Here is a 5,140-nt window from a genome sequence, read left to right on the forward strand (position 1 = left end):
TTCAAACAGGGAACGGTGAACCTGTTTCACCTAATTCTGAATCTACTCAGATATTGTAGATTCAATATCTTGAGTCAAATTTGGATAGTTTTTGAGTTTCCATTCCACAACTGAATAAAGTGCATGCAGACGGTAAAACAAATAGAAAGACTGAGAAAGGAGAGGGTAGAGAGAGAAAAAGGAGTCACAATGTACAGAAATCTACTGGCTTCCAAGAAGCAAGAAGGGTTTGAACTTCTTGAGCTGGCTAATTCCTTGTTGGAAGGGAAATAAGAGAATGTAGAGCTTGTCTAGATGAGGAATTTGATCAGAATAATTTTTGAGGAATAAAGTATTTTGCTATAAGTATTATGGAATAGTTCACTGTGTGGACACTTTATTCTGGAATAAGTCACTTTATTTCAGAACAATTAGGAAGGTCACAAAGCACACTAATTATTCCATAATAAAGTGACTTTATTCTGGAATAGAATGTCCACACAGGATGGACAGAATGTCCCAATCAGGATGGGTTTCATCCACAGAGGACCTCCCTGAGAGCAGATTTGACCAATCGGAGGGGAGTTCTGGGGCAGGGTGGCCTGAATGGAAAGGGGTCGTATGACCAGTCCAAGAGCTCCCCCTACTGCCCTCTACCAATCAGAGTGCAGCACCACCCCGGAAGTCCCAGCGCCACGCAGAAGAGGCCATTTTGTTCCAAGAATACATGTTTTAGAAATCGTGGAAAGGCTGAAAGGAAACATGGACTCCTTCACCACCCCTGTGAAAACTTCGGACTTTATTTTAGCTCTGAGGGCCTTCAACCGCCTGTGGAGAAAGCGCTTCATCAGTGACAGTTCCGAGGAGGAGGAGGGAGCAGCATGGGGAGCCCTTTGGCCCAGCCGTTGATGGATATGCTGGAATCCGACCCCAAAACCCAACTGCTCGTGAGGAAGACTGACGAGCATGACGGCCTCTCTTCATCCATCCCTGGAGGAGGACGGCAACTATGGTGGACAAGGTGAACAGTAAAGACATCGCTCAGGTAAATGAACAATTAAGAAGTGATGGTCAAGGATGGGATGTAATGGGGTTAGGAATTGACCTGGGGTTGCGTAAATCTAAAAAACAAGCAGTGGGAGCGTACAGTTGTTACTTTTCTAAAAATCTCTTGACAGCTCAACAATGCCTTTCTAGAGGCTCCGGACAGCATTGTATCAGACAGCAAAGACAAATGGGGCCTGCTTTGTTTTTTCTCAACGCCAGTACAAATCATTGATGAGGACGCTGAGGATGACGGCTATGTGGATTTAAGGAGGAGGCTTGGCATGGAATTAACTGAGGCAGTGCCACATTGTGAGCATAAAAAAGTCATGCGTTCTATCATACACGTTGCTGTTTGTGCTGTCCTTAGTTACTGCCTTAGGGAAAAGCTTTTCGAAGATTTTGAGGACTGTGTCATAGATGCGCCAGCTGAACAGCACCATGATTGTGAGAGTTGGACGGAGGATATAAACTGCAAGCTCTGGGTCCTGTGCACTGACCTGTGTTTGGAAAGATTATTAAACACTATTATTGTCATAGGTTATGCTTTGCAATGTCTGTGCCTAACCCAAGAAAATTTAGCACAAGAGGTGACCTTGGTAAATGCTGTGCAATTCAGTGGAGACACTGACAGTGTTTTAAAGAAAATGACCAAACTGGAAGATGCCTGCTTACAGCGTTATATTGACCATCTGGTCTGCACAAAAAGTTATAGAACCCTGCTTAAGAAAAAGGCTATTTGTAAGAAATCTAAAAGGATTAAATTAGAGAATGGTGAGGGGACAAACATGTGATATAAAACTTGGTAGCTGCAAATAAAAATATCGATTGAAAAGGGCTTTGTGACTATCTGTGTTTCTATTAGAAGGTCTGTGTGTCCCTTAAGCAAGATAAAATTTTGATGGAGAATATTGGTATGTTTTCAAGGGGCTGTATGTGTTTTAGATTAAAAAAAAATAGTTTGTGAGAAAGTAGCTCTTGTGTCTTTGTGTAAAAGAGACCCACTTACAGCAAAAAAGCTGAAATGTGTGTAGTAGAATCTTGTGGGGGACCCCTCTCCCAAAAAAGTGTTTAAAATAAAAGCCAAAAAAAGTCTTCTATATAAACAGGGATGTTTGAGACATGTGTTTGAATACAATAAAGCTGACTCACCCTGTTGTGCTGATAGTTTAACCACACCCCCACTCAACAGCAAGGGTGACTCTGTTGAGTCTGTAGGTCTAGATGTGATTACCCACCCTTGTTGGCATCAGGGTTAAACATATTAGTGATCAGTAATTAAGTCTTATGGGTGTACACCCACAGTAAAGGAGGTGGGTGGGGATGGTGAGCTCTGATTAATATTAAATTAAATAAAACCTCAGGAGTTTGTAGATGCTATTGGACAGTTTAAATATAACCCAGGAGTTGGTAGAATTCTATTGGACAGTTTAAATATAACACCAGGAGTTTATAGAATGCTATTAGACAGTTTAAATATAGCCTAGGAATTGGTAGAGCTCTATTGGACAGTTTAAATATAACCCAGGAGTTGTTTGAATGCTATGGGTCAGTCTTTCTAGCAAATCAAAGTCATTAAAATAATATACTTCCAAAAATAAACAAGGGTCTAACCCAAAATTGAAATGTTTTCTAGGGTTCACAAACCTCCACCATACTTTTATAGAACAAGCATTTGCTGTAAAAACATTTAAAAGCTATGGGTATTAGTAGGATGTTTACAATGGTTGTAATACATCCATTTTATTTCAAAACAACCCAAAACTTTAAGCATGAAAGAAACATGTTTTAAAAAATGCCCATGCATCTGAAGAAGTGAGTTTTTTTACCCACGAAAGCGTATGCCAAAATAAATCTGTTAGTCTTTAAGGTGCCACTGGACTCCTCGATGTTTTAAAAAAACGACCAAGACATGAATTGATATCAGTAACATTAAGGATTGTTGTGTATGGTGATTTACTGTTTAATACTGTAAGAAGGCCCTCAGATTACAAAAGGGAACTTTGGGGAAGAGTGCCTAATTTCCTTAAGTATCTATTACTTCAGAGTTGTAAGTGATTGAATCAACCTGCTAACTACAGACTCTGAAACAAAGAGTTAGGATGGTATAAAAACCTCAGGTTTTTTGGAGACTTTCCTCTTTCAACAGAAACTATCTTGAACAGAATAGCTGCTGGACTAGGTCTGCTGCTTGTTTATAACTCTGAAAATATATATTATATAATGTCACTCTTTGTCCATGCTGTCCTTACTAAATAATGGTGCCTATCTTTATTGCAGTGTGATCTGTTCAGCATGGAAATAGCAATTTATAGCTGCTTTTAACCAAGGCCAGGTAAAACCCCATTTTTAACTATAGTTGTGCTTAATACTGTTAAATTAAAAAACACCAAGTATAACACAGATTGCATAGGGATTTGATGCAATTGGGGGATAATTCTAACTACAAATGTTGCTTCTTCTTTAATCCAAAGGCCCAAATATATGTGGGAGGAAACAGAATAACCATGTGCCAGTATCCCTTTACCCTGTGGTGGAAGGTAACTTTCTGCAACTGGCTTTTAAAAGCATGTGTGTGTTTTACATTTTTTTTAAATTAGTTAGTGCTTAAATTGTTGCTGATAATTCAGGGGGCCTATTGTAGAGATAGGTTTGGGTTTTAAAAAGTATTTGGTTGCAAACTGTTGTTTTGGTGTGTTTAAAACTGCTGGGGGGGTTGTGTGTGTGTGAGATTCGGGGGGCCTGTGCTAGAGATAAGTGTGTGGGGTTTTATAGTATTTTGTTTCAAAACAGTTTGGCTTTTTCTCTGCAAAATGTGATTTTTTTTAATGGGTTGTTTTAAAATGAGTGTTTAAATGGTTGTTGGTGATTTAGGGGACCTCTGCAAGACACAGTTATGGTGAGGGATTTTAAAAGTATTTTACTGCCCGCTTTGTTTTTGGGTGCATGGTGAAAACATGTGCTTGTATTTAAAAAATGTCTAGGTTTTAGAGAAAACACTAGTGATAGAAATAAACCAAAACCTGTGTTTGTTGTATAGCCAGAAATGGATTATTTTGTTTTAAAGCTATGACTTTTTAAATAGAAAAACACCCTAATGAGTATTTTATTTTTTTGCGTTTACAAGACAGTTTAATGTGTTTTATAATAATAATGTTGTCTGCTCCACAGTACTCTCAAAACATGAAAGATCCTTAGACCGGAGGGGAAACAAGCTCAAAAGAAAAGGAAAGAGACAGCTGAAAAAGAAAATTCACCAGCATCAATGGCTGATGGATGGATGAAACCCAGTAAATATGTTTTGCTTATTGGTTTGGTTTTCTATTTTAAGCAAATACATAGGTGGTGAGAAAGATGATAAAGTTAAGTTTTGTAAAATGTTTATTTGATGCTAAATTGGAACATCTCTGTTTTTCTTAATCAGGAATGGGCAGCTCTCTTGACAATGCTGTAGTCAGGGCTACAAGGACACCTCCACCAGAACCTCCAAAGAACCAGAAATCTGCTCTGAGACCTTTAACAACAACAACAATAACGCCAACGCAAAACAGCACAAGAGCACAGATCATAGAATCATAGAATATCAGGGTCGGAAAGAACCTCAGGAGGTCATCTAGTCCAACCCCCTGCTCAAAGCAGGACCAATCCCCAACTAAATCATCCCAGCCAGGGCTTTGTAAAGCCTGACCTTAAAGGAAGGAGGGAAGGAGATTTCACCACCTCCCTAGGTAACCCATTCCAGTGCTTCACCACCCTCCTAGTGAAAAAGTTTTTCCTAATATCCAACCTAAACCTCCCCCACTGAAACTTGAGACCATTACTCCTTGTTCTATCATCTGGTACCACTGAGAACCATCCTCTTTGGAACCCCCTTTCAGGAAGTTGAAAGCAGCTATCATAGAATCGTAGAATCATAGAATCTCAGGGTTGGAAGGGACCTCAGGAGGTATCTAGTCCAACCCCCTGCTCAAAGCAGGACCAATCCCCAACTAAATCATCCCAGCCAGGGCTTTGTCAAGCCTGACCTTAAAAACCTTTAAGGAAGGAGATTCCACCACCTCCCTAGGTAACCCATTCCAGTTCTTCACCACCCTACTAGTGAAAAAGTTTTTCCTAA

At 39.6% G+C, this 5,140-nt stretch overlaps 1 long non-coding RNA gene across 1 annotated transcript; it reads left to right on the forward strand.

Moving 5' to 3' along the window:
- Positions 1–842: 842 nt before the first annotated feature.
- On the forward strand, positions 843–3,556 carry LOC120397629. Its single transcript, XR_005593911.1, has 4 exons — positions 843–1,024; positions 1,158–1,335; positions 3,304–3,358; positions 3,498–3,556. It is a non-coding gene; the product is annotated as an uncharacterized LOC120397629 (long non-coding RNA).
- Positions 3,557–5,140: the final 1,584 nt, after the last annotated feature.

This window comes from Mauremys reevesii, linkage group 1 (assembly GCF_016161935.1).
Source record: "Mauremys reevesii isolate NIE-2019 linkage group 1, ASM1616193v1, whole genome shotgun sequence".
NCBI lineage: Eukaryota > Metazoa > Chordata > Testudines > Geoemydidae > Mauremys > Mauremys reevesii.